At 30.4% G+C, this 12,062-nt stretch overlaps 1 protein-coding gene across 1 annotated transcript in view; it reads left to right on the top strand.

The window, feature by feature from the left end:
- Window positions 1-2,830: 2,830 nt before the first annotated feature.
- The window catches only part of LOC107436214 (uncharacterized), a 34,119-nt gene continuing 24,887 nt past the window's right edge, over window positions 2,831-12,062 (top strand). The window contains exon 1 of the mRNA XM_071183817.1: window positions 2,831-3,039. The gene's annotated coding sequence lies outside the window, so the exon portion shown is untranslated. The remainder of the gene's footprint in view (window positions 3,040-12,062) is intronic.

Here is a 12,062-nt window from a genome sequence, read left to right as displayed (position 1 = left end):
ATTTCTTTTTTATTTATTTATTTTTTTTTGTAGTTCGTGAAAATCCGATCATTAGAACGAAAGTTATTCAGGGTGATTCGTTTTTTTTTGCGGACTGTACATGTAGATTTATTAAATGCACCTTGTGCGCCACCTAGGACCCAAATCTAGAACCCGACACTCGAAATTTTTGCTCTGTTACATTCGTACCCTGTTACAATTGACCCTACTCTCCCCTATACATGGAGTAAAAATCTCTCTAGTTTAAGAAACGGTATCAGTATTCTAAGAATTGATCTAATTATGAATAGATATAATTTTTTTTAATATTATGTTTTATACATAAAAAAACTTACTTCCGGTACCTTCCATACTTTTTAAGACTTCACTACACTGCAAAAAAAGAAGAAGAAAAAAAAATCCCGTTAAACTTACGGTTTTTAACAGGCAACTGGGTTGGTTGTGCAAAACCGTAAAATTTATGAAGTAAATCCGTAGCCTCAATGTTTGTTTTTTTTCCATACAAAAATCATTTATTTCCCCCAAAATTACCAAGAAGATCAGTAATCAGACTGGTTTTTTGGCGTTACAAAACAAGTTTTTGCAATAAAAATAAAACTGTTGTCTCAACAGACTTTTACCGTAATAACTATTCGTATCGAAAAGAAATATTATTCAGTTTATATAATAGTATTTTATATTTTTTTCGTCTATAAACAATATACATAAGGAGTAAAAGGAGTGGTAACATTCGACTTCAGAACCCGGCAGAGTTCTACATGTTCTATGTCCATAAATGCTGTTTTTTTTTTTTTTTTTTTTTTTTTTTTTTTTTTTTTTTTTTTTTTTTTTTTTTNTTTTTTTTTTTTTTTTTTTTTTTTAAACTGAAATGAAATAGGTCACACAGAAAGAAAAAAAAACAATAAGTATTCATGAAAAAAACTAATTCCATCCATTAAAATTTACATTAGATTTCAGCTGAAATATTTATTTAAAAAAATAACAACGATTTTCTGACAAATATTTGACCTTACAAATGCAGCTTTCTATCGAATTAATTATTGTGTAGCAATTGAAAAATTGAAGATAGAAATAATAATAAAAAAAAAAGGTAGCCAAAACTAACGAGGAAGTGTGGCTTTTCCTTATATCAGAATTGACTGAAGCGCATTTGTGATTCCCGTTAGACAGGATAAAACCGTAAATTTCAATTTTTAAAGAAAAATATTTGACCAAAAAAAGAAAGAAAAAAAATCAACTGATAATTAAATAAATAAAAATATATAGAATTGTATGCGTATTTGACATACCTTTGATCATTCACAGCATTGTATCTAGGGCAGGGTAAAGATATCTGCAAAAGGTGCAGTTGAGAGCTGTGGTGGCTCAGAAGATAGAGCTCTCGTCTCTCAATGAGGTGGCTAGGTTCGATTCCCAGCGGTTGGTTATCAATACGAATTCCTCATCCGGTTCGCACCGATCACTGTGTTGAAGTAAAATATCCTCAGTGGTAAACAGATCATGGGTTAGAGTCTCCTTGCCATCAGGCTAACCGTGGGAGGTTTCCCTATTTTTCCTCTTCATGTAACGCATATGCTGATTTGTTTCATCAGAATGTTCTCCACTAAGGTAAATTTATCCTAATACTTTACCATTTTGAAACCGTTCATTTGGTAATTTTACCGCTAGCTATGGTAGCTATTTGATAATTTTACCGCTAGCTATTTGGTAGATTTACCGGAAATTTTGGTTTTAAAAATTATATTCCTTGTAACGATTCATTTTGTAACAAATACAGAATTGAAAAGTAAATTTGACAAAATAAATGGTTTTCATGCCATACTTTAAGGCATCAAAATAAAATTACAGAAGTGTTTATCAGAACTGTCACTGATTTTACCACTTATTAGGTAATTTTAATCTTTTTATTTATTGTTGCACATCCATGGTACACTTTGATTCATAATCGGCTACCTTTATGCTACTTTTCGTTCTTGTAAAAAGATGAGACTTCTGTAAAAAATAATTATTAAAAAAACATTACAATTCCAGTAGTATTATATTTATTTATTGTTACACTTGCATATGCAGGCTTGTGTGCTCATTACAAAGCTCAATTTATCCCAAGTTATATGTTTGTGATCTCTTTATCTTTCGTTCTATCTTTATTTCGACTGCACAAATGTATAAAAGCCGAGCTTTGTAATGAACACACTAGCCTGTGTATGCGTGCGTAACAATAAATAAATAAATATGATTAAAATGTTACATCCAGGATTGTGGTGAGATTCGAATCCACTACATTTCAAAATGTTAGAACAAATATAATGCGTGACAATTGAGCTACTGATTTAGTTAGCCTTGTCGTGGCTTTTTGAAAATGCAAATTTTTTATAGTTTTTAAAGTTGGTAGATGTAGGTAGGTACTTTATTTAAGTTACACTAGAACTGCACAGTGGGCTATAGGCGACGGTCTGGGAGACATCTCTAAGGATGATCCGAAGACGTGCCATCAAAATTTTTGAGGTCATTTTCTCAATTTAGACATAGATAGGAAGGGGAAGAAAATTATCTCCCGCTCCCCGTTCCCATGATACTGCTCACCGACTGACTGCAGGACTTTTAATTTCCACAGATTTTAGGAGCACGAATATCGCATGCACTCTGTTGGTCTTAGCAGAGTCGAGGATCGAACCCCGGTCTTCTGGACCGGAATCCAATACTGTAACCACTGGGCTACCATGGCCCTGGTATATGCTAACTTTTAGTTTACACCAAAAAAAATTAACTAATAATAAACAAAGTTAGCAAAAGTTTACTAAATAAATTCGTATGTTATCAAATGGAACATTTTAGCGTCATCTCAAACTATACTACTATTGTTAAAATTACTGACTTTTTCTTAAAATTACCAAATTTTATCATATTTACTACCAAGCAGTATGGTAATAAAAACCATATTACACCATATAACCACCGACAGTTTAACAAATGCCATTACTAAAGCGCTTCGGCAAAAATTGCCATGTTTTTTGGTGTTCTCATTGAATCAGAAACACGGTAAATTTTATTCTATTTGGGTAGTTTTTATCATACTTTTTTCTCAGTGTGTTAAAATAATAGCGCGGTTTCGTATATTGCATTTTTGTTTACGTATTAAAACACTAAATTGTTTTTTTTTTTTCAAACTATTCTGCGCATTAAAATATAACTTATTTACATTAAAATATATAAAATAACAGTTCTATGTAAGCTTTATATTCTTATTTTCATTTAAATGATTCTAGACCTATTGAAAGACCTGTTTACTAGACCTGTTTCATTGGCTCAATTACTGTCCTAAATCGGAAATTTTGGTTTGAAAAAAAAATTTAAGGTACTAATTGAAAATTTAATTTTTTTGCTATATCTTATGATAATTCCTGTCATTAGACAGAATTGCAAATTTAATTACAATATTTTAATGTTAATTAAATATAAACTTAATTGTTTTCAGGGCTTGACTTTTAGATCTGTGTTATGCTTTTTGAGAACTGCCCATATGCAAATAAAAGTCATTGAAGAGGGATGACTCTTCATTTAAACTTTATTACTGCCAATGGAAACGAGGAATCCAATATACGAGAATTCTTGTTTCAATTTAGCCTTTAATTTAACAGCGACAATGAGAACAGCGAATTGCTATTTCTATACTTTTGGGTCTGATTGCGACCACTCCCTTTTTGTAGCTAACTCCTTCCTATCCGAATTTCTGCAAGGAAGTTGCATTCACTTGTTTAAAAATATTTCATTTACGAACGAGCATGAGTGAGAAAGCAGTAATTTGTTACACAGTGGTGCATATTATGACAACAACAGAACTTGAACAATAGACTTTGAAACAGAAGAGTAAATAGATTTTAAATTCTTATGAAATTTCGAATTTATATTACTAGTTGCATACCCGTTCTTCGTAGGGTGGAAAACAAAATTTAATTATTCAATAAATTTAAATTAATCAACATTACGTAATTATATATAAAACTGAAATGCATCCACAATTATAAAATTTGAAATGATCCCATTATCATCCTCATAGTTAGCCAGACAGCCCAATGTGGGTTAATGCCTTCCTCTGAAGATTTCTCCATAGCGACTTCCGATTTACCTCTGATCTCCAATTCGTTTCTTTAATTGCAAGAAAATCAGACTGCACTGAGTCAGCCTATCTCGACCGAGGCTTTTCCCGCTTTCTTGTTCCAGTGGGTCTAAAAAGCAATATCTTTTTTTATTGTATTGTCCTCACTCATTCGAATCTCGTGGGCCATCCAATTTATTCTATTTATTTTTATGTATTTAATAATACCGGGTTGCTTATAAATCTTGTTCAGTTCAAAGTTAAATCTCCTTCTCCAGTTATTGTTTCCATTTACACCACCAAGTATACTCCGCAAAATCTTTCTCTCAAATATTGTGGTACAATTTTCCTCCAGTTTTGTCATTGTCAACGTTTCAGAAGCATATGTTAAGACCGGCTTAACAAACGTTTTGCAAATTAAGAACTTTGTTTTTCTAGAAAGAAACCTAGATTTAATGAATCTTCTCAACCCATAGACAGCCCAATTTGGCAGATAGAGTCGGGTTTTTTTAAAATTAAGGTGACACTCTGTTATCAATAGTAATAATTGATCCTAAGTAAGAAAACTCCTTACTGTTTCAAATCTATAATAATCTATTTCAAGATAGGGGTCTGGGACTCTGCATTTATAACTAAGCCCATTTACCTTGCAATCACTTCAAAGGCAAGAAATGCCTCTTTCAGGGCAGAAAGGGAAAAAGCAATTATACATCAACATCATCAGTAAATGCAAATAGTTGAACTGATCTAGTAAAAATGTTAAAACTGGTATTGATGTTTGAATTACGAAAAACTCTCTCAAGTGCGATATTAAAAAGAAGACAGAAGAGAGAATCTCCTTGTCGAACAACTTCTGACAGATATTTAGCATTTCTGTATAAGCTACTTATTAATAAAATTTTAATCAAAATTATCAAATTTTGTTTCAAAATTTTGTTTTATCAGTTATTTGCAATTCTATTTTAACGTTCATAGCATTAGTAATAGAAGGAAAACAGTTGGTGAGCGTCTTTTCTCAAAATCAAATGTGAGACACTTACATTGTTTCTTCAATTGCACAGCAGTATAGGTATTTANTAACTCCTTCCTATCCGAATTTCTGCAAGGAAGTTGCATTCACTTGTTTAAAAATATTTCATTTACGAACGAGCATGAGTGAGAAAGCAGTAATTTGTTACACAGTGGTGCATATTATGACAACAACAGAACTTGAACAATAGACTTTGAAACAGAAGAGTAAATAGATTTTAAATTTTTATGAAATTTCGAATTTATATTACTAGTTGCATACCCGTTCTTCGTAGGGTGGAAAACAAAATTTAATTATTCAATAAATTTAAATTAATCAACATTACGTAATTATATATAAAACTGAAATGCATCCACAATTATAAAATTTGAAATGATCCCATTATCATCCTCATAGTTAGCCAGACAGCCCAATGTGGGTCAATGCCTTCCTCTGAAGATTTCTCCATAGTGACTTCCGATTTACCTTTGATCTCCAATTCCTTTCATTAATTGCAAGAAAATCAGACTGCACCGAGTCAGCCCATCTCGACCGAGGCCTTTCCCGCTTTCTTGTTCCAGTGGGTCTAAAAAGCAATATCTTTTTTTTATTGTATTGTCATCACCCATTCGAATCTCGTGGGCCATCCAATTCATTCTATTTATTTTTATGTTTTAATAACATCGGGTTAGTTATAAATCTTGTTCAGTTCGAAGTTAAATCTCCTTCTCCAGTTACTGTTTTCATTTGCACCACCAAGTATACTCCGCCAAATCTTTCTCCTAAATATTGCGATACAATTTTCCTCCAGTTTTGTCGTTGCCCAAGTTTCAGAAGCATATGTTAAGACCGGCTTGACAAAAGTTTTCTATCCTCTGAGGCATCACGTCTTTAGCCGACCGGCCTGTGTAGGTGGCAGGGAACTTGTCCTTGCATCAGAAAGGTCCTGGGTTCAAATCCCGGGCAAGGCATGGATGTTTCTTTCTCGCTCTCTGTGAGTTCTATGTTCTTTCTCCTTTGTGTGTGAATGTGACTCGCCCTATAAACGGGTTGTGGCTCTGTGAATGGCGTGGCAGAAGTCGAATTCCTGGCCATAGAAGGCGCCACTGAAAAACAGGAACAATCGCACCCCCATTGCCTAAACAGGCATACGACAAAAAAAAAGACAAAAAAATCACGTCTTTAACGAACAAATTACAGTTTTTTCAAGTAAATTAATAGAATGAAAATTTATCTCTGTATATTAAAAAATTGTCAGCACCGTCGCCACTGTTCTGGGCATTCAACTTCACGTTACATTCTGTTTTGATGCGGAAAAACGATAAGATTTAAAATTGCGATGGTTGTGCAGAAAATACAAAAAGGGTACGACAGAACGAAAAAGTTCGAAAATTTATGAGTTCGAAAATTAATAATCGTTACACTTGAGTTAAGAAATACAACACGGCCCTTTCTACAGCTCTCAGAAATCCTACTAGAAAGTTGACTTGCTGTGTTCAAAAGTTATTACCATCATGTGCTTTTTTCGCAATTTTTTCAATAATGCCTATTTTTTTGCGCCGCGATAGAGAGTTCGCCTTCCAATGAGGCGAACCGGGTTCGAATCCCAGTCGATACGAATTCCACATCTGGCTTGCATCGACCACAGTGCTGACGTGAAATATCCTCAGTGGTAGACGGATCGTGGATTAGAGTCCCCTTGCCGTGAGGCTAATCGTGAGAGGTTCTCGTGGTCTACCTCTCGATGTAACGCAAATGCGGGTTAGCTCCATCAAAAAGTCCTCTACGAGGGCAAAATTTCTCCCAATACTCGATCTAGGAGTTCCCTTGTCTTCTGGATAGGGTTCAAAGTTGAACATTAGTAGTAGTAAACCCATAAAATTGGGTCGGCTGTTCAACGACGGTTGCAAAATATAAAATAATGCCTATTTATTCATTGTTTCAACAGTTTCATTTTATACGCTTGCACTTGACTTTACGTCAAAAGTTACAAAAAATGAACAAATTTAATAAAAACAGGAGAGAGTGAGAAAGAATGTTGTCAGATATAAATAATAAAATTTCAAACGAGAATAAAACAGTTCATAATTTGAACTGTTATATGATTAAAGGTTATCCATATTAATTTTCAACGGGTAAAATTTCTTCTTAGTGTCTTAGATGTTCTGCATTAATAAGTTTAAATATTTTAAGTATGATTGATTATTTTTAAAATCTTGTTATCCGTACATTTCATTACAACTAATATATTAACGAAATGTGCTTACATAGAAGAGTGACAGATATTTTAAAGATTAAAAAGAAGTGATTAAAAGATTCAAAAGCTTCTTAGTGATTAAAAAAAAGTTGATGTTTCATTTGAATTTCCTAAAAAACTATACTGCCGTGCAAAAGAAAAGTCAACGTAAACGAGAAAAAATGCAAAATTGAGGTTTTTAGATATTTAGCATTTATGTATGATAAGCTACTTATTGAAAAAGATTTTTTTAAACAAAATTATCAAAATTTGTTTCAAAATTTTGTTTTATCAGTTATTTGAAATTCTATTTTAGCGTTCATAGCATTAGCAATAGAAAGAAAATAATTATTAAGCCACTTTTCGCTAAATCTGTGAGGCACTTACGTTGTTTTCTTCATTTGCACGGCGGTATAGTCATGTTAATTGCTTAAAAATATAAGACAAATTTCATCTAGTTTATATAGTTATAATATAACTTAATTATAAACTTTAACTTAAAAAAACGAATAAAATTTTAAAATTTAATATTTTTTCTAAAATAAAGCTATATGAAAAAAAGAAGAAAAATATGGAAAGTGCACTGTAGAAAAAGTGAAGAAAAGTGCATCGTATCGAAAAGGTAAAAGTTTTTTTAAGGGGGCGTGGAAAAAATTTGTCTTGCAAAGTGGACGAGGAAACAAAAAAAAAAGTTTAAATACTATGATCTATTCTGATTTGATTTTTAAATTAATATCATTGCAAGATAATTAATAACTTTCAATTATATGTAACAATTTTTCTAAAATTTAAATTTGTTTTTAGTGTAATCTTTACCAAAACCTCTTCTCAAAAAAAATTGTTTTAATATATATATATATATATATATATATTGTGATGATCTTGAGGAGTTAAGTTGGTAAAACAAAAATGAAAGCAAACAGTGTATTTAACACTAGAAAGACAAACTTAGTATATACCCATCTGGCCCAGTCAAAATGACAATTAACAGTCATATAACAAGTTATTAGTAAATATTAACAATAAAAAAAAATATATGTTGTGCAAACAGTCACGAAATTTTAAGAAATTGTGTAATTGTATACATCATTGTTTTTCTAATTGAAATTAAAAAGCAATCAAAATGACTTCCTTGGGCAATCTAGTCTTAAAAAGAAGAAAAAAGGAAAATAAGGATATGAAGTACGATGGTCGTTATAGACATAGTAACTAATAATCCTCTACATAAGTAATATAAATTTTATACATTTACCTTACTATTGAACCTTTTGAAATTTAAATAAAATGTGTATTATTTCCTTTTGGGAATTGAATCTTGCACTGACGTACGGGACAATATGTATCTTTTTAAGAAGCACTGAACTTTTGATTCCTTTGAGAAGTACTAAATTATATTTGACTTTTTAAGAAGTATTAAACTGCATATAGTTTTTCGTTAATGAGAAATATATATCGTGTAGTNGTCATATTATTACTAGTGATTAACACCTTAAATACGTAATTCGAGCTGTGTACAATTTCTTCTTATGTGCAATTCGATCTGTGCCTATATTATATAATTCCAAATGGAATAAAAGACACTCAGGTAAGTTCTTTTTGACGAAGAATATTTGATTAAAAGGAGGTATTTTAGTTTCATATTTTCGAAAATAAGATAGTTTGAGGAAAAGATCAAATTTTAATTAATGAGTGTCAGGAAAGCAGTTGCCATCAACGAAGTGCGACTTATCGAAGAAAAAAATTAAAGTCAAATAGAAAAATGAATAATCAAATTAAAAAATTTTTGGTGAAAGTATTAAATACAGAATGTTACAAACTTAAAATAAGCCATTAAGGCAGTAAAACTTTTATGTTACATGAATTACCAGCAGCAAAAAGAACATATATTTTCAGAATTCGTTTTTCCCTTATCTGCGTTTACGCAATATGAAGATAACGTTTATTAAGAAGAAGTTTAGTGAATGAAAAGTTATGGGTCATTCTCCCAAAAAGGTGATTTTTTAAGTCCCTTAGTAATAAATATTAGGAAATACAGCAAATTTCTTAATATTTTTCTTCATCCTTTTTCGTAAAGTTCTAACTAACCAATCATATGCATTTCTGCTAAACGTATTTAATATTTCATTCTTATTTTTTAATACACATAACTTCAAAATCCCCTCCGTGGACGTCCCTACCTCTGTGACATAAAATAATTTTTAATGGCTGTTAAACAATTTAAATATTATTTTAATGATTTTTGTAGTTTTAACTAGTTAAATGTTTATAGTAACTTTTTATTTAATATTTTTAAAAAAAAAAATTTTTATAAAATAAATGACTAGTGAACTTTGTCCATCAAAATGTCTCCCATGGACAATTAATATAGTTCGGTAAATATGCAATAAAGGGCAGCATATGCGAAATCCCTATAAGACAGCTGCTGGGAAAGGTCATCATTCTATTTTCTAATGTTAACTATCAGTTGTTTTTGTTCTCTTTGGTGTCAGTTTCGGATTGTTGTGTTCAACTGGGGTTTGGCAAGGTTCTCAATGTATACTCCGTGGACATCATTAAGAAGGTAAGAGAAAATTATTTTATTTTTGATAGATTGCAAAAATAGTATATTTAATAAAAAGAACTGCGCCATTTATGTAACTTTAAAATCAAAAATCAAAAAAATTCAAGAACTAGTTTTTGTCTCCTCCGTGGACTTGTTAAGTCAATGGAAGAGACAATGTGTCAGTTAACCATAATACAATTCAATAATTAAAAATCTATTTTCTTTTAATTGATATTTTTTAAAATGGAACAAATGTGTTAATTTGTTTGCATTTTTAAAGAAAATCAATTAGTTTAAAAATGCATGTTTCCTTTCATAGCAGCATGATTAATCGGAAGTAGCTCTATCTCTAATAATGAAATATTTTACTATTTCCTTATTAATGTTAAACTCATATCAGTTGAACCCAATAATTAATGAATTAGTCTTCATTGACATTTTATATTTTATAGCATAAAATGTCTCCTCCGTTGAGTATTACATCCCCTCCGTGGACAAGACAGAATTTAAAATATTTTAAATCTTGTAAAAAAATAAAATAGAAAACTTGACCATTATTATGAGGACATATAACAAAAATAAATAAAGGCATTTATCTAATTTTTATCACTGGCTTAATTACTTTAATTTATGAAATTTTTTTAGTCCATTTATACCTTTTCAGTGAGAATGACCCTTATCAAATATCTGAAATCAATAAACTGGGAAATATGTAATGCCTGTCATGATATAGCAGGCAGCGTAGAATTTGATATCAAAATGATCGCACTAAGAAATTAAAGAACACTGTTCTAAACATATTATTGTCATTATCGTGAAATAATATTAAGTGTCATATTATTACTGATACTTGATATCATTTGCCTATATTTTTCTTGCGTAATATTGGTTCCATCTTTGACAATTTCCAACCATTAATGCCTAATGATTGTTCATAACGAGGGATCTAAAAATTAGATATGAGAAAAACAGTCTTTTGAGTAATTCAGCATAAATGTTTGTTACATAAACTCTACTTTTACTTATAATCAATAGAAGCATGTCTCAAACGCTTGGTTGATGATTTTTTTGTCCAGTCTAAAAATGAGATTAAGCTATGATAAGAATAGAAAAGTAAGCTTTCATTTTTAGTAATTTATTTACTTGTTCATTTATTTACTTATAATTTATTTACTTATTCATTTTTTAGTGTTTCATTTGAAACAAAAAGCGTAAAGTTTCCAAGAAAATATGGAAAATAAAGGTGAGAAGCAAAATTATAAAAACTGCAGTAGACGAGAGTAGGAAATAAATAAATAAAAATTAAAAAAAAGTGCATGAAAAACCTCCGTGGTCAAAAAGGGAGAATCAGGGTGTTTTGACTATATTTATCATAGACATTCCCAATTTTGAGCAGCAAATTTTACATTTATATGCTTACAATTATTTACATTTACAAATAAAACATCATCCTATTACTGGAAATAATGACAGATTATGTCATCTCCAATTAATAACATCTTGCAAATGTGGGCATAATTAGCTTATGATTTGAAATTTTACAGATTAAAGATGATTTTTATTATAGCCTTCGTAGATAAAAAAAGAAGATATTGCTTCAAAAACCCTTGTTCTATTTTTACACAATAAGAGAGAATCATTATTGTCCGAAATTTTGATCATGGATACACTAATTAACTAATTAGAAATATTAACTAACTTAAAAAATCAAACGCTAAAATTACTTTCTCAAAACAAACATAAATTTTTTTCAACAGATTTGGAATTTTGACTAACCAAAAATAAAGCTCAGGGTGAACCAATAAAAAAACCTGGTCCTCGGTTTAAAGAGAAGGGCGGTCGGAAGTTGCACTTCATCATTTCCTGGTAAATTTTTGAACTATTTTAAAAAAACTGTGAAAAACTTTTAAAATTCATCTAGTTTTATATTACTTTAACATTTATAAAGATAATTTCAAGAGCAAAAAAATTAGAAGAATTTTCTTATAGCTTTATTTTCTTTTAGTGAAGAGAGAAAAAAAATTTCATCGCAATATATACAGAATTTTAAATCATTTTCATGAGATTAAGTTAAAGTGAATTGATAAATTAGAATTCCAGTTATGTATTTAACCCCAATTCATCAATTGTTGTAAATTTTAAGAAACACAGATTGAATAATATTTAAGTGTACAATAAA

This window comes from Parasteatoda tepidariorum, chromosome 7 (genome assembly GCF_043381705.1).
Source record: "Parasteatoda tepidariorum isolate YZ-2023 chromosome 7, CAS_Ptep_4.0, whole genome shotgun sequence".
NCBI lineage: Eukaryota > Metazoa > Arthropoda > Arachnida > Araneae > Theridiidae > Parasteatoda > Parasteatoda tepidariorum.
Note: the sequence above shows the minus strand (reverse complement) of the source record. Positions and strands in the feature narration are given on the sequence as shown.